Source organism: Rhynchophorus ferrugineus, unplaced genomic scaffold (genome assembly GCF_030347505.1).
Source record: "Rhynchophorus ferrugineus isolate W39M unplaced genomic scaffold, kcgeb_rfMv2 rfM6, whole genome shotgun sequence".
In the NCBI taxonomy this organism is placed as follows: domain Eukaryota; kingdom Metazoa; phylum Arthropoda; class Insecta; order Coleoptera; family Curculionidae; genus Rhynchophorus; species Rhynchophorus ferrugineus.
In genome coordinates this window covers 45,047,776-45,075,004 of record NW_027472585.1, presented here as the reverse complement: position 1 = coordinate 45,075,004, position 27,229 = coordinate 45,047,776, and the positions used below count along the sequence as shown (strand labels likewise).

The 27,229-nt window shown below is 33.9% G+C and overlaps 1 protein-coding gene and 1 long non-coding RNA gene across 3 annotated transcripts in view; one reads left to right on the top strand and one right to left on the bottom strand.

Annotated features, from left to right (window-relative positions):
* The window catches only part of LOC143198124 (uncharacterized), a 63,930-nt gene extending 44,005 nt beyond the window's left edge, over positions 1-19,925 (top strand). The window contains exon 2 of the long non-coding RNA XR_013006159.1: positions 19,584-19,925. This is a non-coding gene — a long non-coding RNA (uncharacterized LOC143198124). The remainder of the gene's footprint in view (positions 1-19,583) is intronic.
* The window catches only part of LOC143198116 (uncharacterized), a 317,200-nt gene that overhangs the window by 191,398 nt on the left and 98,573 nt on the right, over positions 1-27,229 (bottom strand). The window lies entirely within an intron of this gene.

Sequence of the window (27,229 nt, the reverse complement as noted above, 5' to 3'; positions counted from 1 at the left end):
AATGAATGAAACATGGCTCCATCATTTAACTCCGAATTCCAATCGACATTCATCCGAGTGGACAGCACACGATGAACGCGCTCCAAAGCGTCGGTAAGGTTCTGGCATCTGTATTTTGGGATGCGCATGGAATGATTTTCCTTGACTACCTTGAAAAAGGAAGGACCATCAACAGCGACTATTACATGGCGTTATTGGACCGTTTGAAGGACCAACGCTGAAAAAACGGGCGGATTTGAAGAAAAAGAAAGTGCTGTTTTACCAAAACAACGTACCGTGTCACAAGTTAGGGAAAACGGTAGCAAACATGCATCCATCCACAGTACTTTGCAGATCTGGCCCCCAGCGACTATTTCCTGTTCTCAGATTTTAAAAGAATACTCTTTGGGAAGAAATTTTCGCCGAATAAAGAGGTGATCGCTGAAACTGAGGCCTATTTGGATGCAAAGGGCAAATCGTACAACAATAATGGTATCGAAAAGTTGGAGGGTCGCTATAATCAGTGTATCACCTTTGAATGAAAAAAAAAATTTTGCCAAAAAAATGTGTTTTACTGAGGTAGGCCGGGGACTTTTCAATTGACTTGTTACATTAATAAAATAACGAATATAGAACCTCCTACGTTTTTGAAGTCGGTTAAATGCAAATAAATCAAATTAAATTATCCTATTTGTTGACATATTAAACAAATTAAAAATCTGCAGGAATTATAATTTCCTGGAAAAATTGCACTTTATATTTTTTTCTGAATGATTGTCCAAATGATCATTATAGACATGATGTGAAAACACATTCGGCAGGTAACATCTATCTTAAGATTTCGTGACAGTAATTTAGCTTTGTTAATAGATTTTTTTAAAGGAAATTGGCGCTCCAAAGGGGTACTTATATTGGCTGATCCCGCTTGGCGTGCCGGCGTGTCATAAGACTATTTTTAAAATAATTGCTACCATTATTAAGTAATTGTAAAGTTCGTTAATTGATGCTCGTGCGGCCCAACTTTATAATGTTCCTAATTAACGCAGAGACTCGACAATACTTCCACCTCTACCTGTCAATTAACAATATTCCTGGGATACTTTATAGCCACAATTCATTATAGTTAGTAATTGGATCATTTAAATAATATCGAGTCTATAAAATATAATCCTGATTTTTCAGAGTACTCGTTACATTTAGCTCATTTGTGTTCACCACATGTGATGACGTTATAAAAGATAGTTTAGTGAATACATGAAATAATTTTTACGACCAAATCAAGTCAAATCCTATCTCGGATACTGATAAACCAATCTCTTGGAGGTCAAGTTGAGAGTATCTTCCGACTAACCAATAGAATTCCTTGACTTTCAATCTAATCTGCTCTTCTTTTTGTCTAATATGATGTTTCCAATTTAACCTACCATAGAGATGTTGTATTCTATGGATTCTGCTTGAGGAATTGGGCACCCGTCAAGTATTATAATTAGGTTTTGTCATTTTGCCGCAACGCAAAATTAACATGGACAGATTTAAAGCTACTAAGTTTCTACTACTACTAAGCTACTACGAGCTACTATATTTTTCAGTCTCTAGTCTATTCGTAAAATTTGCTGAGGACCCTGTGATACTTACCCTTGGAGACAATACTGAAGAAGCAATCAGAAAACTGCAACACGCACTTAATAACATAAATAACTAGACCCAGACATGCCGAAATAAAAGTCAATGAGTAAATCAGTGAATATCGAATTCACCTATAGCCAAACTGATCATATAACAATAAATATAAACAATATTATTATCCCAAGTAACAATGTTAACAACTCTGGGATACCCATGGCGATGTTCTGCGAGAAGTAACATCAGTATAAAAGAGATAAGTATTGTGGATGCACCCAGATACTCTAGGATTAACAAGATATTAAAACATTCTCAAACACTGAGCTAGGACGCAGACCCAAAGGAACCAAACTGTGTGATCTTATGTTGTTTGTGTAGTGAAGTATACCAAACTAGCGACCCGCCCCGGCTTCGCACGGGTGCAATGCTGATACTAAATTAAATACACTACAGAAAAAACATGAACGTTGTATATAAAAACATAGCGGCCCGCTCCGACTTTGCACGGGCATAAAATATATATGCCTATGTCACTCAATGAAAACATGATTAAAATCGATCCAGTATTTTTGGTTCATTCGTTACTGCCCTTGGCCTGCACGCATTAAATTTGGAGTAAAACAATTCCTCTTCCCCTATACTTACTATGAAGATTTCCTGCTATCTTTGGAATATCTAAATTCATACAATTTTTATTACATTACACATTTTTAAACGCAAATTTTAAATTTGTAATATCTCCGAAAATATATGTTTAATTTACATGCTGTAAAGAACCATATTGATCTATATTAATTGCACACTGTATTTAAGGTACTTAATTCGATAAGGATTAATGCCGTATTGCTTAAAATAGCTTCGTAAATAAGCCATTTTCTCACGTAAAAAGTAAACAATAAAAATGGTTAATGTGGGTTATCCCTAAAAGATAAACATATACCATCGCGGACTTTTTTGTAGACCTTTTTATGGTGTACAATACTGTAGTACATTAATTTGATCTAACTCGTAGGGTTAGGCAGCGTTTTTGCTAATTGCTAAATAAGCCTAAAAAAATAGGTTAATTTACGACATCACGTTAGAAACCTCTAAAATTAGCAATGTTGCCTTAGTATATTATGCATGTATTATACATATAAACCTTCCTCTTGGATCACTCTATCTATTGAAAAAAACCGCATCAAAATCCGTTGCGTAGTTTTAAAGATTTAAGCGCACATAGGGATATAGGGACAGAAAAGGCGACTTTGTTTTATACTATGTAGTGATGGTAAAAAGACTGCACAGAGTTACTAATTTTTAATTTATTAGAGACTGAGAAAGGGCCAATGTGTTTTCCTATATAAGTACCTGGTTTTACATAATTGCCGAGAGAACATGCTCTCAACTATTTCACAAAGGAAAACAACTTCATTCCTGACGAACAATTCGGCTTTCGCGCTCACCATTCATACATCCGTTCATCAGGCTACCCGCCTGCCCGCACATATCCATCACGCTCTTAACCAACGTAAAAAGCTTAAAGCAGTCCTCCTAGACCTAACCAAGACTTTCGACAAGATTTGGCATGACAATATGATCGCAAAATGCGTACTGTTAGGTCTCCCAAAAAACATAACCGCTCTCATCAAGTCCTATCTATCGGACAGATCTTCCCAGTCCAAGACCAGGAAAACACTTTTCAATCGAAAACAAATCGACGCAGAAACTGCCGAGAAAAGAGCACATTGACTTAATGTCGCGTTTTACGCTGACGACACTGTTTTATTCACGAGGTTACCATTCGAAAACGTTTACAGAAGCAGCTCGATCATGCGGTTAAATGGTTTAAATTCTGGAGGTTGCAAATCAACGCTCTGAAACCTCAGGTCATCATTTTCCATAAGAAGCATTACGCACTGCGCGTCTTGCAACTTAAGATCGAGGCTGCAATAATTCCATGGCTGGATAACGTCATGTACCTAAGTCTCCACTTCGACCGATGGTTCAGTTGGCATTCCCAAATCCAGACAGCAATCCAGAAAGGTTCGGGGATAGCAAACCTGGTATCTTCTCAGATTTGGCCTTCTGGTATTTTACAAGATGTTAATTTCGATCCGTACTCCTCTATGGATCTAATGTCTACCTCAAATTTGTTACACCCAACCAGGCTTCAAGTTTTCCAAAATAAGCTCTTCAGGGGAACCTTAAACGCTTCACGGTTTGTCAGAAGTAATCAAATTCACAGAGAAACTGACACTCCAGAAATCAAGCACTTGATATCGCAATTCTTCCACAAACAACAATTCAGCTCAGATTCTTCTGAAAACGAGCTTGTTTGCGAGCTGGTCGACATGCCGGGAGCTTAGCACCGCGTCACCGCTAACCTCACCTTTTCTAGGCTGAAATGACCTCATCCGTCGCTGCAGTCATAACTTTTACCCCCATACGACAGCACCCAGTTCACTATCTGTTATTTCGCCGGGTTCTCGTGCCCAATAATGGCGGGTGCCCACAGGGGTCAACTGTGGATGCGGTTTCTGTTTAGTGTATTGGTAAGCCCAGAGGCGGTCCCATATAACCCGCGACCGTCCAACTTGTCACACCAGGCCAAGTCTCCACGACTAGGTATGCATCATGCATTCCACCGCCTGGTTTTAGGCCAGAAGAACAAAAAGTTTGACTTCATTAATTAAGCATTACTGAAGATATTGGAATTCAGAGCCAACTATTAGAAAAAAACCGAAATCACTTTATCCCCAACCTTATTATTACGACCAGGCAATGTACAAGCGCATCTATCATAATTGAAGATTTTATTTATGCATCGGCCAACAACACGGCACTAAACAGGTTATTATCAAAATAATCGTACCCAGACCAATTATGAACGAAAGAAGGCTCGGTAGGAACAGAACCGTTAAAATTAAACTGCACTCTTTTTATCTTAATAAACTTATTAATACTTAATTTCTTATAATTTTCCCGTAATATGGCGCTCGTTTCGAACGGCAATTAGGCAAAGACATGGCAACAACGCATGTAGCCGTCACGCTGCGTTCATTTCACACGGTTCAAAGATCTGTTAATTAAAATCGGCAACTTTCTGTGTAACATTTTAAACTTTAATCTGAATATTATGGATCGCATCAAGAGAAAAGTACGTCGAAACCGCCGATTCTAAGCTAGTTTTAGATTAACTGGGGGATAGATGCCGAAGTAATTATGTGCGGAAACGAAATTAGCAGTGTTTTGTCTTTTATAAGTTTACTAGCGACCCGCCCCGGCTTCGCACGGGTGCAATGCTGATACTAAATTAAATACACTACAGAAAAAATATGAACGTTGTATATAAAAACATAGCGGCCCGCTCCGACTTTGCACGGGCATAAAATATATATGCCTATGTCACTCAATGAAAACATGATTAAAATCGATCCAGTATTTTTGGTTCATTCATTACTGCCCTTGGCCTGCACACATTAAATTTGGAGTAAAACAATTCCTCTTCCCCTATACTTACTATGAAGATTTCCTGCTATCTTTGGAATATCTAAATTCATACAATTTTTATTACATTACACATTTTTAAACGCAAATTTTAAATTTGTAATATCTCCGAAAATATATGTTTAATTTACATGCTGTAAAGAACCATATTGATCTATATTAATTGCACACTGTATTTAAGGTACTTAATTCGATAAGGATTAATGCCGTATTGCTTAAAATAGCTTCGTAAATAAGCCATTTTCTCACGTAAAAAGTAAACAATAAAAATGGTTAATGTGGGTTATCCCTAAAAGATAAACATATACCATCGCGGACTTTTTTGTAGACCTTTTTATGGTATACAATACTGTAGTACATTAATTTGATCTAACTCGTAGGGTTAAGCAGCGTTTTTGCTAATTGCTAAATAAGCCTAAAAAAATAGGTTAATTTACGACATCACGTTAGAAACCTCTAAAATTAGCAATGTTGCCTTAGTATATTATGCATGTATTATCTTAGTATATTATGCACGGTATCACGTCCCTGCGATCAGTCAATGCCGGGCACTTTGCTGGAACCAGGATATATTACTTAACAAATATCTTCGGATTTTCTGGACTCCATTTATTTTTCAAAGAGAATAAATCAAGTTTGGCGAATGCGTACATACAGCTTCATCTTCTTACTCCTTTTTTATATACAAATTATTTTTTTATAAATAAATGTACATAAAATTGATAAATAAATGATTTAATGTTGAAACTATATATAAGGATGGAAGTAAACATTACAACATTTTTGAGGTAACATTTTATTATAAAAAAATATTGAATAAAATGAAATGGTAACAATATAATTACTGCATGTTCAGCCTTTCTATTTTAATAAAAACACCAAATTTAAATTAATTTACATATTTGAACAATTAAGAAGAACAATATATATATATAAACATTATGATAAATAAGACCAAAATAGTTTAGATCAAATCCAGACAATATAGTTAAAACCAAATATAGAAAAAGCCACCACTATATATGAAAGCAATGAATTCTCCTAACGATCTCCAAATATGATCAACTATAATCGCTACTATTCTTGATCCACAAACCCCATTAATGAATTGACTACCTCGAGCTTTTGGTTAATATATTGTACATTTACTAGCGTAAAACGAATGGATGATCGTACTTTTAAGCTCAAAGAAATCTCCAGTCAATACATCATTATTTTTACAAAACATTCATTTATTTACCTATACCGGTATATAAAAATGCGTTCCCTTTTCCTTGTTTTCATTAGATCATTAAGGTGTCGTTGATAGTTTTATATTTTGTTTATTTGATAGATGTTTACTTTTGTTAGCAGCAAATTATTGCATAGTATCATTCCCTACTTGCTCAGTTTCTTGTATCACAGTTTTTGCATCCTAGGAAAATTGCTGTCTAATTTCTTCTCTGATTCTCTGAATTTCACATTCTTCAATTATCACTCATAACAAATTATTATAAAATATACATTTTATATCAGTGCTAAAATATATGAGCTTTAAAATAAATGTCTAATTATTACCAGTTACTACAATTTTTACTACTATTCTTGATGGACAAACCTCATTAATGACTTGACTACTTCGAACACAATAAGAATTATTTTCTTCTCTGTTGTTGCTGTCATTAAATGGTGGCATATGTTGATACATATTCAATGTCGTCGAAGATGATCTGTTATAAATTTGGCACTAACATTCCCACTATAAATAAAACTGATGATGTTTGGATTTTATAACTTTTAAAAATGTAACCTTACATTTTGCACGTACCCTTGTTCTTCCATATTTTAAAACCAATGTATGTTAAACCACTAATAATAACACAACAATTTAATTATTATTACTATAGATTTATTAATGTAACACAAAATCGAAATATTCTAGATTTTGTTGTTGTTTTGACTTGATCGACAGTACCTATCGACTCGAAACGAATGTACCGCCATTAGAAACGGAAGACAATATAGTTTATTCTTTTCTATGCTTTTCTATGAAGGATAGTGCACATGCGCCAAATCCAGAGATATTTGTTAAGTAATGTATCCTGTGTTCTGTATGTTAATCACTCATTACAAAAAGGTTGGAATTCGGAATGTCTTGAAGTCTTGAAGGAAAAACACGCACAAACCTCTCATATTATTAGTGATATTCAAATCTCAGAAAAAAGCTTAAAACACGTTCATTTCATATTAATACTACGTTAAATATCTTGGTAATAATCATCAATCGCTATTAACAGTAAGAATTTATTATTCCAACCTAATAATAGAGCATTATTCAAGCAACGATAAATATCATCATCGCGCCTAGTTAAAATTCGCCTACTAAACATCTGCAACATTTTTCTAACAATTTAAGAAAAACCCAGATGTGTTTTATATGAGTATTGAAAATTAAAATGTCCAATAAACTCACTATTAGCACTGTCTTGTTATATGTCTTTCCTGTATTTATATAAGTTTATTATTCCACTAAAACCCTGGATAAATAACTAAAATGTCAGCGCTTTTAACAGGTCAATTGAAAAGTCCCCGGCCTACCATAGTAAAACACATTTTTTGGTAAAATTAGTTTTTTTATTCAACATAATTCCCTTCAAGGGTGATACACTAATTCTAGCGACCTGATTACAGCGACCCTCCAACTTTTCGATACCATTTTGTAGTACGATTTGTTCTTTGTTTCAAAATAGGCCTTAGTTTCGGCGATCACCTCTTCATTCGACGAAAATTTCTTCCCAGCGAGCATTCTTTTGAGATCTGAGAACAGGAAATAGTCGCTGGGGGTCAGATTTGAAGAATACGGTGGATGGGGAAGCAATTCGAAACCCAATTCATGGATTTTTTCCATCGTTTTCACTGGATTGTGATATGGTGCATTGTTTTGGTGAAGCAGCACTTTCTTTTTCTTCAAATGCGGCCGTTTTTCAGCGATTTCTTCCTTCAAAGGGTCCAATAACGCTATGTGATAATCGCTGTTGATGGTACTTCCTTTTTCAAGGTAGTCAATGAAAACTATTCCAAACGTATCCCAAAATACAGACGCCATAACCTTGCCAGCCGACTGTTGCGTTTTCCCACGCTCTAGAGCGGGTTGATCGTGTGGAGTCCACTCGGATGACTGTCGATTGGACTTCGGAGTGAAACGACGGAGCCATGTTCCATCCATTGTCACATATCGACGCAAAAACTAGGGTTGATTACGCTTGGTCATCTTCAAACACTGCGCCGAATCATCAACTCGTCGTTGTTTTCGGTTAAAAGTGTGAGCTCGCGCGGCACCCACTTTGAACAGAGCTTTCTCAAACCCAAATAATCGTGAATGATATGATGTACACGTTCAGTTGATATCTTTATAATGTCTTTCAATTTCAATTTACGGCAATTCAAAGTCATTTTGTGGATTCTTTAAATGTTTTCGTCGGAAATAACCTCTTTTGGGCGTCCACTGCGTTCACCATCTTCGGTGCTCATTTCACCACGTCTAAACTTAGCATACCAATCCTTGATGGTTGATTTTCCTGAGGCATTGTCCGGAAACTCGGCATCAAGCCAAGTTTTTGCTTCAACTCTTCATCTTCTATCAATACGCGAAATTCCTTTCTATCCATTTTTTTTACAATAACAAAAGTTGCTTTACTCAAAATGCTACAATTCATAAACTAATCGCCCGACAGCTGTCAAATTTATACACGCATCTTTTGAAGGTTAGGGCTAACTAAAAAACATATGGATTTAATTCTCGTAGCGCCATCTATATGCCAGGCCGAGGACTTTTCAATTGACCTGTTAGGAATTTCAATGTTTTCATTTTCTAATTTTTCTTTCTGTTGATAGTTTTTCTTTAAATAGTGAACAAAATGTTTAACACTAAAAATATCTAATAAAAAGCCCCTAAAATATTATACAAAGTAACTAAATAACTAATAAAGTTGGTCTTCGGTTTATCGACTAAGTTATTTATTAATATAAAGAAATAAACGATATTCGATAGGACACGGGAAACCTTTCATGTTCGAAGAATACTTAAAATCTTCTTTTGAACATGTAACTGATATCGAACCACGCTACCTATCACTTTAATCTACCCTAATGGCACGTGCGGGACCACCCATTTTTCTAACCAGGTTAAATTATAGTCTAGATTATAATACTATTAAAAAAATACTTAAAAAATAGTACAAGAACATGCAACTGGAACTAAAATAAGTAAATTGATTAACTTTATTTAAAGGTCCATAAAATTGTATTATTAACACAATAGAGTCATTAAAAGGTATTCTGTTTCATCTGTTTTCCTTTTTTTATTCTGATGTATTTTATTACATGCCTATTCTCGATAATATTTATATATAGCAAGATTTCCGTTATATTATATAACTATCCTGACATGTAGAAGATCACTTCAGTAAATGATCTGCTGTACAACTTATAATCTAAATCTTATTCTAGATACTAATCTAACTTACTTTAAAGTCTATCCTAAGTTATTCTAAAGACTATTCTAACTTATTCTAGAGATTCTTAAATCTCACTATATGTATCTATCAATCAGTTCATATGGTAATTTGCGTTTGAGCCTATGCACCACACTGTTATCGCACACATTTAACTGTTTGGCGAGTGCATTGGAATGCACTAATAGTCCTTCAGAGTACTTCGCACTAACACTTCGAATTACACTCGTTATGGGTTCTATGCGTATATCGCGCTGAATCAGTTTGTTGAAGACGTACTATGGGGCATCGACGATCACTCGCGACACTTTATTCTGGAACCTCTGGAGGATAGCTTTGTTAGATTTGCTAGTTGTACCCCACAGTTCAAGACCATAGGTTCAAATGGGCCTAAGTATTGACTTGTACAGCAAAACCTTGTTATCTAATGATAATTTAGATTTACGCCCTATCAGCCAATACTGTTCTGTTCTGTCTGTTATCTAATCCAGTTCTGTTAACCACAAAAGAGCTGCATCTATGTGATCTAAACGTTAGAATGAATACCTTAATAACAGAAACAAATCCAGAAACTCATTAACAATTACGTCATTTTTAGGAAGTACACAGCAACTTTTCCTGCCCTTAAAATTGAAATGTCAGCTTTGACTAATAATAAACATGTGTGTTGGGGTATACGAAAGGTTTCAGTTTCCTATGGAGGGTTAACGCTCGGTATTTTGATTTATTACTGTCAAATGGCTGGGAATGTATTCCTTATTCACAGGTATGGGTACGAGAAAAAATGTCAGTGGCGGATATAGCAGGAAAACCGATATGTCCGTGTTTATTTAGCTTTTAAAATGTTTTCGCTCCCTGGTCTAGGTGTAAGGTTTTTACAAATGTATTTAAATGATAATGTCTGTAAAATTCTAAAAATATACCCTCCCATTGGTTGTTTGATAGGAAGTGTGGTATCAGAGCATTATTATGTAAAATATTGCAGGAATCTTTGCAGGTGTAAACTGCTTGAATAATCAAACTGTATAAACAGCTTGGGTTTAAACCAAATCAAATGTATTGGCTGATAGGACGTAAATCTGAATTATCCTTAGATAACAAGATTTTTTTGTATAAGTGTAATACTTAGGCCCATTCGGAACTATGGTATTGTACTGTGGGGTACGACTAGCAAATCTAACATAGATAACCTCCAGAATAAAGTGTTGCGAGTCGTCGCCTAAGTACTCCGAAAGACTGTTAGTGCATCCCAATGCACTCGCCAAGCAGTTAAATGTGTGCGGTAACACTGAAGTGCGTGGGCTCAATAGCTCAGACGTAAACTACCATACGAACTGATTAACACGAACGAACTGATGACACATAGAGTGAGATATAATAAATATTAGGATAATCTCAAAAATAAGTTCGAATAGTCTTTGGAATAAGTTAGAACAGTATAATAAGAATAAGATGTAGATTATAAGTTGCACAGCAGATCACCTACTGAAGCGATCTTCTACATATCAGTAGAGTTATATTGTATAACGAAAATCATAAAAAGATACTTATTGCCATTGCAGATTGTTGAAATTCTAAGAGATTAATAAAAAAACTGCGTAGTGACATGTTTTTGTGTAGAATGAAATAAAATAAGAAATACAAAAAATCTAATTTTAATGTAAAATTGTTTGCGCTCAAATTTTACTGATAACACAAAGACACTTTCCTAAAATTTAAAATTTTAGGAATTTTCAAGGTTCTTTCCATCAAATTTTACATGACTTATGAACGTTTTACTTTTTTTTGGAGAACGAATTTATTTTACATTTTTTCCATATATGTACTATAATTAGTGTGTTTGATAATTTTTATACTATTCCTTATAACCCTACTTCAAGAGAAGATATATCGATGAAAATATCGGCATAGATATAAAAATTGATGCTCAATTACATGGTGACACAGTTTTTGTATGGAATGAAACGGAATAGGATATATAAGAACATTTTCTTTTTAGTACCAAGTTGTTTACATTCAATTTTTACTGATAACACAAAAGCACTTCGTTAAAAATTGAATTGCATGCTTCAACCGTTTTTAATTCACATTTTTTCACAATATAGGATCATTTCACTTTATTTACAAAGAGTGTCAGCAAAAATTAACTTCGATATAGGTTTTGAGACTTTGGTCATCGTTCTAAGCTCATCAAATGAGTTTTATTTTAACATGTATCGTTATATTAATAATATTTTAACGTGAAAATTATTTATCAAGAACTTCGAAAATTATATATCTTGTATTCCGTCAATATTTTACACTAGTGGCGACGTTATCGATTCCAGATAATGTTAAAAGTAGGTGGTAACGGTGTATCAACTCAATAAGTTATTTTATAGAAGAATATATTAGGATATAATGTCAGACAAATCTATATTGATGTAATTCAGCTTTTTTAGTTGATTTCTGAACAACCTAGTTTACAAAACAGTGACATAATTAATTTAAAGACAATAATAAAAAACAATTTTTAATTTTATTCAATGATATACAGGTATGGTCAGATTTCAAACAAAACAATTATGACCCTTTTATATCGATCATTATAGCGTCGGTTTCTTTAATTAACGAACAATTACGACCGCCATGTTTATTGCTTTTTTACCTTTCAAGGAATTCTATGAACATTAAGCAGATCCTGCCGTCTGTCGAATCAAAATAGGAAAATGGCATTTCTACAGCTTCTTAGATGGCAACTGTTTTCTAATAGCGCACGCTACTGATACTTAATAGAATCAAGAGACCGCCTGCGTCCCATATGGTACTGGCAGGTGATCCGTAACCCAGATCGGTATAATTAGGTACCGATACAGTGTTTCGGTGAAGTATCCTAGACACTACAAAGACCCTATCGAAGCAGAATTCCTTTCACCCAGTATATGCTATTTCTATCAAGTTATCTGTGTATTTTGAGTCCAACAATATTTGAAACAGTGTCACCATATAACTGAGCATCAAGTTTCACATGAACAATGATATTTTTTCGGAAAATAGAGGATAAGATAAGCATAAGTCCAAGTAATGTGGTGTAAAAAACGATAAAATCATACAATTTAAGTTTGAACAAATCGTTTTTGAGTTTTTCAAGAGAAAAATCGAATGTAAACAATTTTCCCCTAAAAAGAGATTTCTTTTTCAATTCCTTCAATACAAAAACATTGTCACCACGCAATTGAGCATCAAATTTTACTACTACAAATTATCCTACATGAAAATGACTAAAAATCGCTAATTTCTCTGAGTATATATATATGGGGAAAAATGCATAAAAAATATTAGTTTTCCAAATATAGCAAAACGCTCATATATTATGCAAAATGTGATGTAAAAAACGATAAAAAAATATCCAATTTAAATATTAATGAGCTGTTTTTCAGTTACCAGTAAAGTTTTCTGCTAAAAAACAGATTTTTCTTGCATTTCCTATTCTGTTTCATTCACTATTTGGATATCAAGTTTCATATAAACACTGAAGTTTTCATGGATATATCTTTTCTCGACAAAGAATTGTAAGGTAATTTCTGAAAATAACCAAAAATCTTTATCAAATATATATTTCTATTAACACATTTTTATTTATCAAACTCAAGGTTAGTAACTAACTGTGGATTTTCTTAGGATGATGATGTGTGGTATTTTTTTCAATGTCATATCTCTGTAAGTTTTGTGGTAGTTCATGTAATATCGATATCAATATTTTGCAAAAAATGTGTTATTGGTGATGATCGAATTACTTAATTGTTTCTGGTTAAAAATACAGTTTAGGTAACATTTGAAGAACAATTTGACAGGAATATTGAGAAAGCCTAAACATCGCAACATCATGCTGAATGTCAGGTTTGTCTGAACGAAGAGCATTGGGAGCATTGTTTATGTTTTGACCAAATATATTCGATTATTCTTAGCGTTATTTTTTTACCGACAGTATTCCGAGTATTGTTAAAACAGCCCTTTTATCTAGAATTGATTAATAAGCTTCTGTGAAATTGAACCGACAGAATGTCTGTATTTTAGGTTAGGTTAAAGTTTATTAATAATAATATAGGAGGGTTATACTGTAATTTTTTAAAATAAAAAGATGTGTTTGTCCTTTTAGTTTATATAAAGATAATTTACTATTATACATTTTATGTAATTTACTTTTTTTCGAAATAGGCCTGATATATACATAGTGAATCAGATGGCTGAACAATATGGCTACAGAACATTATGTTTTCTTCCCTATCACTGTATATACAACTGAATTTCTATGTGTTGTGGCAAATAATCATTATAATAAACATGCAGGTCAAGAATGTTAAACAAGCAAGAACTGTCTGGATATGTAGAGATAATCATGGTCTATAATAACACCTTTGGTTTCGATGAACTCTAGCAGACATACTGAGAAAGAAACTGACAAATGGTGTAATCGTGTTACATAGATTGGACAACAAGTGTTAGACAGATTGGAAATTAACAGGTTAGTTATTTATCACAGAATAAAGAAACTTAAAGAATTTTAAAGAAAAACTTAAGAAATTTTAGCGGAAAATTAAAAAAAAATTCGTTTAATCTCACTGGAAAAATAAAAAAATAAATATATTTAAATATATTTTATTGATATATTACAATTACATAAATTTTCCTTGATCATAAAGACATTGATATAATCACAGAGATATCCATCCACTGCGTTCTTCACTACCCAAAACACGTAATCCACTGATATTATCTTCTCTCTAATATTGAAAACAAACATTAAAACAAGATAATATAACTATTAATGGTCCTGTTGTATTATTATTTAGAATCAACTAAATTAACAACCTACCTAAATTGAGGTACATTTCATCAAATATGACAACTGCAGTTCGGTCTATACAGTCAAGTTTCTGAACTAATGACCAACATTAGAGGTTACTATTCCAGCAGCAAAAAGGAACCTTCTTCTAGAAGGCAAGCAGAATATCTTCGATAACAGTTTATATCCTCTGCCACTGCATTTCAATAAGGATAAAGCCATTAGTTTTTCATCCAACCTGAAATGAAACTGATCAACCACTCAAATGGCGATCGTTTTGATTTCGGAGTGAAGTGATGGATCTATGTTTTATCCATTATCACATATCGATGCAAACATTCCAGTTTGTTACGTTTAAAAGGTATATAAACGGTTACGGTCTCGTTTTTAGCCAACAATGAGCCAAAGCGATACCCACCTTCAACAGATCTTTCTCAAAGTCAAAAGCTCATGCAATATAAAACCAACACGTTCTTTTGATATCTTTACGATGTTAGCTAACTCACGCAACTTCACTTTTCGATCATTCAAAACGATTTTGCGTATTTTTTTGATGTTTTCTGGTTTTACAACATTTTATTGTTGTTTCTGGTGGAGCTGAGTCATAACACTTTTCAAACCATTCTTTCGTTTGAACGGTATTTTTCTCAAGAAGCAATGTAAAATTAAAACACGAAATTGTTTTTGATCCATTGTTTTGTAGACAACAAAAGTAGTGTCAGCACAATAACTCACAAACTTATAACTAGAATGTTATTAAATTTTAAGTGTTTTCTTTTGAAGGTTCCATCTATGTCTTTAAAAAAATTACAAAATAAATAAAGGTAAAATTGATCTTGCTTATTATTTAATTGATTTTAAATAGTAATAGTAAGTTCTAACAACACGCAAGTTAACAAACAAACATCTAATGGATATCAATGATTATTTCAACGAAAAAAAAACTACCAGCTCATTTCACCTATTGATGTCTTATTTATGTGTCCGCATATCGACCAATAGATCCGCCTTACCATTAACCAAATACCCTAATTTTTCCGTCAATGTCAATTAACGTACACAACAATTATATGCCCCGTCAACCCTAAATGCAATAAGCCCTTTACCCCTTGTAGTTGAGCCCCATTAAAAATTTAGCGTACAATGCTCTTGTAAATTCCACCCTCGCAAACTCGGAACGGTATATCCTATGTCGGTATGATCGGTTAGGGATCTCTTTCGGACCTCTTCGGACGATTTTAACGGTAATATTATAGGGTTGACAAAAAGTTATGATCGATATGTGCAATGTAAATATTACATTTTGTAGGTAAATAGATTTTTTTTTAAATTAATTACATCTTATGCTGTTTTGTTGTACTTACATTAATACATAAGCGATGCAAGTACTGGATTAATATATCAGTATGTATTTCCCATATTAAAATAGAACTAACCTACTTAAGCGAAAGTTATGAATCACTACATAGTATAAAACAAAGTCGCCTTTTCTGTCCCTATATCCCTATGTGCGCTTCAATCTTTAAAAGTACGCAACGGATTTTGATGCGGTTTTTTTCAATAGATAGAGTGATTCAAGAGAAAGGTTTATATGTATAATACATGCATAATATACTAAGGCAACATTGCTAATTTCAAAGGTTTCTAACGTGATGTCGTAAATTAACCTATTTTTTTAGGCTTATTTAGCAATTAGCAAAAACGCTGCCTAACCCTACGAGTTAGATCAAATTAATGTACTACAGTATTGTACACCATAAAAAGGTCTACAAAAAAGTCCGCGATGGTATATGTTTATCTTTTAGGGATAACCCACGTTAACCATTTTTATTGTTTACTTTTTACGTGAGAAAATGGCTTATTTACGAAGCTATTTTAAGCAATACGGCATTAATCCTTATCGAATTAAGTACCTTAAATACAGTGTGCAATTAATATAGATCAATATGGTTCCTTACAGCATGTAAATTAAACAAATATTTTCGGAGATATTACAAATTTAAAATTTGCGTTTAAAAATGTGTAATGTAATAAAAATTGTATGAATTTAGATATTCCAAAGATAGCAGGAAATCTTCATAGTAAGTATAGGGGAAGAGGAATTGTTTTACTCCAAATTTAATGCGTGCAGGCCAAGGGCAGTAATGAATGAACCAAAAATACTGGATCGATTTTAATCATGTTTTCATTGAGTGACATAGGCATATATATTTTATGCCCGTGCAAAGTCGGAGCGGGCCGCTATGTTTTTATATACAACGTTCATATTTTTTCTGTAGTGTATTTAATCTAGTATCAGCATTGCACCCGTGCGAAGCCGGGGCGGCTCGCTAGTACACTTATACACTAAACAAGTTCGTGTGGTTTGGTTCGCTTCAATCATCTGATTTCCTGCGTGTTGTCCAGTATCTGTATTGCTTCCACGTTGCTTGCGATTTAGCAACCATATTTCATGTTTTAAGACGAAATCTTGGATCACTTCGTGTATCCATTTGATTCCGAGATCATGGTGCAGCTCTTCGTTGATTACGTAGCGATACATATTGGTAATTAATCAAAGAGCTTTGTTTTTGGTACTTTGGATTACCAGTTGGTTTGATGTTTTATTGATTTACACCCCATAGGTCCAAATAGGCTTTACGATTGACGGATTTTAATTCTTTGCTATTAAGTTCAGTTGTCTGACTTTGAGTCTAATTTGCTCAGCTTTTTGTGTAATATTTCCAATTTAATCTACCATCGATGCCGAGATATTCATCTGATTGTGCTTGAGGAATCCGGCATCCGTCAAGTGATATAATTAGGTTTTTGTCACTTCATCGCAATGCAAAATTAACATGAACACATTTGAAGCTCTTAAGCTGTATATTCCAGTGTCCAGTCCATCTCATTTCCTGGTCGAACCTCCAAAGAAAAGGATTATTTTCAACAGGAAATTCGAAGGCTTTCTCGTAATAGTTTGAATAAAACGCATTGTAACAATATGTGTAAATAATCTTCCGAAGTTCCGAAGAAAAATCCGTGAAAACTTGTTTGTACATCCTAAAAAAATTACTTTTTACCGGAGTGGTCGAATGAACAAAGATGTCCCTACTCCGCATGACATTTTCCAAATTCAGAGCACAATAAAGGGTTTAAATATTGAAATGTTTCCCGAGATCCAAATAGAGAGAGAGAGAGACGGACGCCCCAGCGAAAAGAGCTTACGCGTATAATGCCGACGGCACGTCGAACAATATCGAAAAAGAAACATATCAACAATTTGCCGGTAGGCCGGCCGAACAATGGCCCAAACTGTGACAAACAACCGTGAGCCTTAATACGTTAATACTAGTTTGGGTCCAGCGGCCATTAATCCTCTAATAGCCGTCCCCAGCCACCCCTGATTCACTGTCGCTCTAAATTATTTCAACGTAGACAATATTGTATGGGGTGTACTGTTGATGCTTTTCCCAGATACGAAGGTTAGAAACTAGATACAATATACATATGTACTTGCACGATTTGGGTTGTTTCCTTGTTAACAGAGGCTTGCAATTGTGTTTCGTAATTCTGTAATAATTTGAATAATAAGAATTTTGCTATATTTACGTCAAAATGCATGTGTTTTTATTTTATTTAATAATACATTATTACTATTCATTGTTAAGTAACCTACAATTTGTTTCTACTGTAGCTTAAAACTAAGTACTAATTTAGGATGACCCATTAGCACACAAACCACAGGATTTGGACCTCTAGAGTCTGTATCCTAGTTCAGTGTTATCGAAAAGTTTCGGCACTTGGACACAATTGGTTGCAGCAAACAAAATACTTGTATTACGTTGATACCAATTCACGCAGAATATCATCATTACTGAATTTCATAGGTCCATAAAGGTTTTAGTATCTGTTTGTATACTATTATGTACGGATAATTCAGATTTTCTTCCAAATTATTATTATTTATTATTATTTAATTAATTTATTGTTACTAGTCGTTTCCGTCTAACCTACAATTTGTCTTTGCGATAACTTAAATCTAGGTATATAACTAGGAGGGCCCATCGGCCCTATCTCAGTCTCTGGTGAAATAATGTTTATACTGTTTTTAATATGTAATATATTAAAATATAATTTAATAATAATGTATTAATAAAGAAATTGTATTTAATCTAAATACAATGGCTGATTTATCGAGTTTTAGATGGTAAAGAGAGATTTAGTTGTTTTATTTTCAAGTAAATTATTTATTTTATGTTTTCAATATTTAAAAAAATAGTAATAAATAAATTTTAAATCGTTTACAATAGAGTTACCTGCTCTCAGAGTAATAAGAATTTGGAGAAAACATTCGAAACAGAAGAATCTGATGATGACTGCGTATTGGATAATAGATAGGGCTTCGAATTGCTTCCTCGTCTACCGTATTCTCCAAATCTGGCCCCCAGCGACCATTTCCTGTTCTTAGATCTCAAAAAAATGCTCGATAGGAAGAAATTTTCGTCGAATGAATAGGTGATCGCTGAAACTGGGGCCTATTTTGAAGCAAATGACAAATCGTACTACAAAAATGGTATCGAAAAGTTGGAGGGTCGCTGTAATCAGTATGTCACCCTTGAAGGGAATTATGTTGAATAAAAAAACTAATTTTGCCAAAAAAATGGTACACCGGGGACTTTTCAATTGATCTGTTGAGTATCAGAAATTAAGTAGAAATTGGCGTTGCTGCAAAGAAATATTGATATGACTAAAAATTAGTATCGATATTTTCGATTCTCCGACGTATCGACATTTTTTTAAACATCGATACTTATTCAAATTTCAATACATCGATACTTTAGTTGATCGATGCTTTTTGGAAATATATCGATATCCCCGTCTGGCTGGCTTTAAAATTGAGTACCATATATCAAGCAGAAACGAGGGCTGTTGTAAAGATATATCGATATGACTAAAAATAAGTATAGATATAATTTAAGGCATCGATAATTACTATCTTTAATACATTTAAATAGTCTATTTTCAAGTATATTTTGAACAAATTATTTGTTTAGTTTATAGTTTTATATTTTATTAAATTTAAAGTAATAATAATGCACAGTTAGAAAATAAGTTATCAGTTTATTATTTATTAGTATATAAGTTATTAGTGTATTTTATGTTATATAAATTATACATTTTATTCATAATAGATGATGAAATTGTACTCAATGATGAAGATAAAGACCAGAAGGATGAAGATGAAGAAAGTGAAGATGGAGAGGATGAGGATGAAGAAAGTGAAGTAGAAGCGACGGCGTCTGGAATGACAGCAAAAGATGGTACTCAGTGGACATCACCAAGTGAACATCAAGCTGGGAGGCGTAATATTGTTCGAAAGAGATGTGGTCCTAATAGGAACACCAACATGGTGTCAAATGTAGATACGTTGAACTAGAAAAATATGTTCGGTATGTGAGAACCCTATTTGTGACGAACACTGTATTACAACCACAACATGTGAAGGGTGTACGAAATATTTTAGTGTACTTCAATTTTTATATGGCACTGTATCATAATATATAAAACTAGCGACACGCCCCGGCTTCGCACGGGTGCAATGCTGTTACTAAATTAAATACACTACAGAAAAAATATGAACGTTGTATATAAAAACATAGCGGCCCGCTCCGACTTTGCACGGGCATAAAATATATATGCCTATGTCACTCAATGAAAACATGATTAAAATCGATCCAGTATTTTTGGTTCATTCATTACTGCCCTTGGCCTGCACGCATTAAATTTGGAGTAAAACAATTCCTCTTCCCCTATACTTACTATGAAGATTTCCTGCTATCTTTGGAATATCTAAATTCATACAATTTTTATTACATTACACATTTTTAAACGCAAATTTTAAATTTGTAATATCTCCGAAAATATTTGTTTAATTTACATGCTGTAAGGAACCATATTGATCTATATTAATTGCACACTGTATTTAAGGTACTTAATTCGATAAGGATTAATGCCGTATTGCTTAAAATAGCTTCGTAAATAAGCCATTTTCTCACGTAAAAAGTAAACAATAAAAATGGTTAATGTGGGTTATCCCTAAAAGATAAACATATACCATCGCGGACTTTTTTGTAGACCTTTTTATGGTGTACAATACTGTAGTACATTAATTTGATCTAACTCGTAGGGTTAGGCAGCGTTTTTGCTAATTGCTAAATAAGCCTAAAAAAATAGGTTAATTTACGACATCACGTTAGAAACCTCTAAAATTAGCAATGTTGCCTTAGTATATTATGCATATATTATACATATAAACCTTCCTCTTGAATCACTCTATCTATTGAAAAAAACCGCATCAAAATCCGTTGCGTAGTTTTAAAGATTTAAGCGCACATAGGGATATAGGGACAGAAAAGGCGACTTTGTTTTATACTATGTAGTGATAATGCAAATAAATAAATAGTAAAAGAATGGAAAACGATATTAATAAAATAAAATAAAACGGGGTTATGTATTTCTTACTTACTATTTTCGTTATTGTTTATAATAAGAATTATTGTTTAATTATTGTTTAAATAAAAAAAAATACAAACTATATTGTCTATTATCAATTTAAAAGTCAAATGAACTAAATACTTTAATAAACAGTCTCTGAAGTGTGTATCAAGTTTGATAGTTAATACCTTTTATTAATTAATTGATTGTTAAAAAATTTGACGAAAAATGGGTGTCAAATTACTTCAATTTTGGGGATACAGACGCCCATAAAAAATTTTAAGGAGTTAATATATTTTACCTGCGGATTTCAAATAGATACCCGGGTGCCCGGTCATTGACCAGACGGTTAAGATATTTTTACGAATATCAATAAATATAATTATTGCGTTTTTAAGTCCTACTATGTTAATTAGATAAAAATGAGCAGCTGCTGCATTACAGACTGTGTTGCTGAGAATATGATTTTCTATTTCATCCATACACTCAGCGAGGTTGCTTCTACTTGTTGTTCCAACGGGTTGGAGCGCAGTGGAGCATCCTTCTGTTCACAATTTTGTTCAACACTTCATTCAGATCAACACAGATTGTCAAAAAATACATATACTTGCCTGTTTATGGAAATAGCTTTAGACTGTTCTTGTTATCATTAAATTTTGGCATATGTTGATACCTATTCCATGTCATTGAAAATGAAGTGTTATATATTTGCCAGCTAAAATTCCCACTATAAATAAAATTGATGCTGTTTAGATTTTATAACTTTTAAAGATTTAACCTTACATTCGGCACTTACCCTTGTTCTTTCATATTTTAAAACCAATGTGTGTGTGTGTAACCAACAAGAATAGCAACAATTTAATGATTATTATTATAGAATTGTAACACAAAATCTAAATATTCTATATTTTTTTCCGAAAAATCCGGAGATGTGGAGCAATGTATCCTAAAAACTACAGATTTATTTTTATTAAAGGTTGAAACGACAAAATGTGTGGTGTGTCAAAGTTTTGTCGCGGAGAACGTACTTCCTAAAAACTAATAGATTTCCAAGTAATCTCCCGACAAATAATCCATAGCGTATTGAGCCTGACGCCGGTGGTCTGTGGGTATTCGATGAATTGCGATTTTCGCCGGGTTCTTTCAGCGAGCCGCACGGCGACAGCGACGCTTTATAATCTTAATTTCCGAACTCCTTGTCGGCCGATTCGCCTTCTTTGTAATAAGGAGGCCACGTGACCGCGTGCCTAAATAGGGATGCAGGGCTGTTCCTGTGCTTCTTAAGTGGTCGACAGCTGGCCTACGGGGCTTTCGGGGCAAATACACCTGCCCAAACAAGATCGCGGGACGCAAGCCCGCTGTTGTTATAAATCGCAACTTGTTCAAGACTATATATATGCATATATGAAAAAGTCGGCGTGAATTCACAATTTATCAACGACCGAGACCAACAAGGGAGTCTATTATTGTTCGGAATTCAATGCAGATGGCGTGTGCTTCCTTTAACATCATTGAGCTAAGAACCAGCTTTATATCACCATACATAAACAAACACACATTGCTTTTATTTTGGTTAGATATCATCAGCTCGTGCTAGATCACAAATATACCTTCAGAATAACTTCCTTTCCAGCTTTCATGTATTGCATTTGAAATATTGCAACTAATGGTGTGAAGATAAGCTCTAACATTAGAATGTAAATATCGAAAAGCAATAAAACAACGCACAACTTTATAATCATTGAAGCAGATGAACCAACATAGGCCTGACACATAGGTGGTTCTACTAGAATTAAATCCATATGTTTTTTAGTTAGCCTTAACCCTCAAAAGATGCTTGTATAAATTTGACAGCTGTTGGATCATTAGTTTGTGAACTATAACCCTTTGAGTGAAGCAACTTTTGTTATTGTGGATTAAAAAATGGATAAAAAGGAATTTCGCCTGTTGATAAAATATTGTTTTTTTGAATGAAAACGATAACAAAAAGTCCATGAATTGGGCTTCGAATTGCTTCCTCATCCACCGTATTCTCTAGATCTGGCCCCCAGCGACTATTTCCTGTTCCCAGATCTCAAAAAAATGCTCGATAGGAAGAAATTTTCGTCGAATGAATAGGTAATCGCTGAAACTGAGGCCTATTTTGAAGCAAGGGATAAATCATACTACAAAAATGGCATCGAAAAGTTGGATGGTCGCTGTAATCAGTATGTCACCCTTGAAGGGAATTATGTCGAATAAAAAAACTAATTTTGCCAAAAAAATGTGTTTTACTATGGAAAACCTGGGAGTTTTCAATTGATCTGTTGAGTACCATATATTAAGCAGAAATGAAGGCTGTTGTAAAGAAATGTCGATATGGCTAAAAATAAGTATAGATATTTTTAAGGCATCGATAGTTACTATCTTTAATACATTTAAATATTCCATTTTCAAGTATATTTTGGATTTTTTTTTAAATATATTTTAAAGTCCCCTTTTACCAACTATGGGTTTATCTGGACTGGACCTAAAGTTTAACGTGGGCTCCGAACCACGATACTAAGCATTAAGCCTACCGACTGGCGAGTGACCAAGTTTAGAAACCATCCCAGAAGACAAACGGTTTTGCCCAGCCTGGTTACTGGCGTAACTGGGATCATTTTCCTTGTCGGATTTTACACTCTTGCCTAGAACATTTACAAATTTTAAACAATCACAAACCTACATTTACGACCATGCCCCAGCAGGATTCGAACCCGCCGCTATCGCAACAGTAGGAGGACCGTCCCATCGCTTTTTCCACTGCGCCACCAAGCCGGCTAAATTATTTTTAATTTGTTTGTAATTGTTTTATATTTTGTGGTGTTGTGTTTTTTTGTAATATTAATAAATTCTCATTTTTTAATTTTGCTTTGCGCCACCTCTGGTAACTTGACACAGCATAATTCGGTTACAATTTTAGACAGGGGATTCTAAGTATGTCTATTTTGTGGACAAAATCCAACCCAAGGAAGCTTCGATATGAGTGATACGAAGAAATGTCTAAGTATCTACATAATAAACTAAATCATAGATAGCTGTGACTGTACAGATTAAATCGAACCGAGAAAAAAATGCAAATCACCTGATTCCCACAGACCTCCAACATTAATACCAACCAGCACCGGTCGGTAAAGAATAAAAACTACTTCATTTCAGTTATGCACTACAAAATCAATACCTTTACCGCGATGATTGACCGAAAAAAAAAACACCATCTTGTGAACTATTTACTTTTAAAAATTGTTTCGGTTACCATTTGACCAAGCCGTGATTCTCGGAAACGACATTTGTTGATAAATAATTTAAGAGCCATAAATTTAGTTCATGCTTTATTGTTAATCGGAATCTAACTGGAACTGATTATATTTGGAATGCTAAGAAGCAGTGGTTCGTTTGATGATTATTAAACAAATCAAACATTCCTTTTTGATTTTTGCGAAGTCATTTTAATTTTAAATATTATCACGCGTTGACTTTCCGATGGGCAGCGAAAAAAACGACCCTTTTACATAAATCATATTACATTATTCAAAAGGGTTTGGCGTAAAATGGAATAAGGCATATTTTTGTTATATTTTTAAGTCTCTTTTTTACCAACTACGGGTTATCTGGACTGGACCTGTTGCTTAACGTGGGCTCCGAACCACGGTTCTCCGCCTTAAGATAATCCCAGAAAACAGCCGGCTTTACCCAGCTTGGTTACTGGCGTGAATGAAATGAAATGTCTTGTTAGATGTCTCACTATCGCCTTATGGACAATCATCAAGATACATTTACAATCATGTCTGAGCAGGATTTGAACTCACGACTATCGCAAGAGTACAGGAACCGTCCTGCCTCATTGACAACTGCGTCAACCAAGCTGGCAATTTTCAATATTATTTAAGCTTTTGTAATACTTCCAAATCCAAAATAAAAAGAAACACCTGCTTCCTGTTTCGACAAGAGGAGATTTTTCACTTATTTCGGTTTTTGAAAACATCTTCACTCCCCAACATCAAGAGAGAGAAATCAGAATATGAAGTAAATTATCCCCTTGAAATTAGAACCAGAAATGATGTAGACAAAACAATATCTAATAGAATTAGTAATCAGACAACTGATTCTTTTATCAAGAATATAAACATAGTTTCTTTGAAAAATATGTAAGAGAATTAAGCTCGGAAGCAGACAAAGATTACTCGCTATGGAAATTGCTGTGTATCAATTGACAACAATCTCAATCGTAAAAGGCTCTTGGAATTGATGATATTTTACCTGGGTTATCATCATGTTGACATCATAATATTCAAAGCCTGTTTGAGACTTGAGACTTTTTTGAGGCAAAAGAAACCCGACAAACAGGCAGAACACGTTGGATCTTACATACCTACAAAAATTATTTGAGAGACCGCTGTTGAAATGTATTAAACAATTTAAAGAAATACCACATTTCCAGTGTGGATTTCGAAATCACCACTCGAAAATCGACCAAGTGCACGGAGTAACAGCGGTTTTTGAAAAGGCATTCGAAGAAAAGAAATACTGCCCTGCAATATTCCTAGACGTCTCATAAGCTTTTGACCGGGCATGGCATTACCTACCGCGGAATAACTGTCGATTGCTGAAATCATATTTTTTCGAAAGAAAATTTCTAGCAAGAAGGGGCATTCTCAACACTTAAAACCTATTTCAATTAGAATTCCCTAGGGTAGTGTCTTGGGACCACTCCTGTATCTACTCTAGACTGCTGGTATCCCCATAACAAAAAAAACAGTACTTGGAACATTTGCCGACGACACAGTTATTTCAAAATGGTTCATTGTGGCACTTTTGACAAGAGGGTAACAAAAAAAAATGTAAAGACAACAAGAATAGATGGAAAAAGGTAAAATTTACAATAGCATTAGATTAGGTTTTGTTGATCATTATATTTATTAATAATTAATTGCAGATATATTGCTGGTCGAGAAGGTTATTCCATCAAAAACTGTTTGGATATGTGGAAGGAAGCATTGTCAACCATAACACCTTGGGTTTGGATGGACTCGATTAGACATACGGAGGAAGTAATTGATAAATGGCGGAATTGTGAACATGTTTCAGACCCATTAGAAATTAACAGTTTAGTGATTGAATTAGACAGAGAGTGGGAAAGTGAAAGTTACTGAAGGAAACTTGCAGGATATGTGATAATGCTGTGCAATGTTAGAAATTCCTGAGACAGAGTGATGAGAGTGGAAACAATTAAAGGTATGCAGATAATTAATTGAATATAACTGTAGGAAATGGTATTGTAGGGCGTGAAAGATTTGTGTGCACAGATATGATTGTAATTGTTCAAAATTAAACATGAGCATTGGGTTACAACGTATGAGGAAAGAATGAATACTAACCGTTTTGTAGATATGGTAAATGCATTAGACATAATTCAGTCATTAATTTTATGAAGAACACAGATAGTAGAGGAAACAAAATACATTTTTCTCAGATATACAATTGTTAATTAGGTGGATTAGGCCTCCAGGAAGATACCACTACATAAAAAACGCGCCTAGAAATTCTACCTTATGGATAGTGCGGAAAAGAATTAAATGTAAATAAAACAAACCTAACCTACAAACTATTATAGCTTAAGTCCTTCGATAATATATCTATTAGATGTACTATAATGCTAAAATAAATTATATTTCATAATATTTTTGTTCAATTATTTGATTTATATTAGAATTTTTTTGTATGTCAAAGCCAAACTGAACTAAAACTCAGAGTTAATTCGGCAACATTGCAATATTTCGACGTCACAAACATCCATGACGCATTACTAAAAAACTTTTAATGGACTATACATATTATGTTAATAAAAAGTACAAGCTTACCATGGTATGAAACGACTTCAGCTTACCTGCAAAAAAGAGAAAGAAGAAAATTAATCGACATATTATGACACATAAATGTACAATAATGGGAATACCGGAGGAATTCCAAATTATAATGTAATATGCGCATAAATTCACACGTGCTAGCAGCTGTTATATTTCCAATCAGGGTCAAAGATCAACGAAAGGAATCGGCCGTGTCTGAGTCTCTTTCGGTCGCACCTGGCGAAACAGAAAGAGAATGGCCCATTTCGGTGAGAGGGATTTTTGATGTCTTGATATGGAAAAGAACCGAGATTTAAAAATAGAAAAAAAAAACAGGCCAGATAACAGGGGTGGCTTCTGGAAATTTCTTCCCCTCCCGTAACAGATATTTGTTTCCTCAAGCGAAGTTTTAGCTGATATAGCATTTGTTGTATGGTTTTCTCAACTGATTTGTAAGGTCTTATAGTTACTAAAGA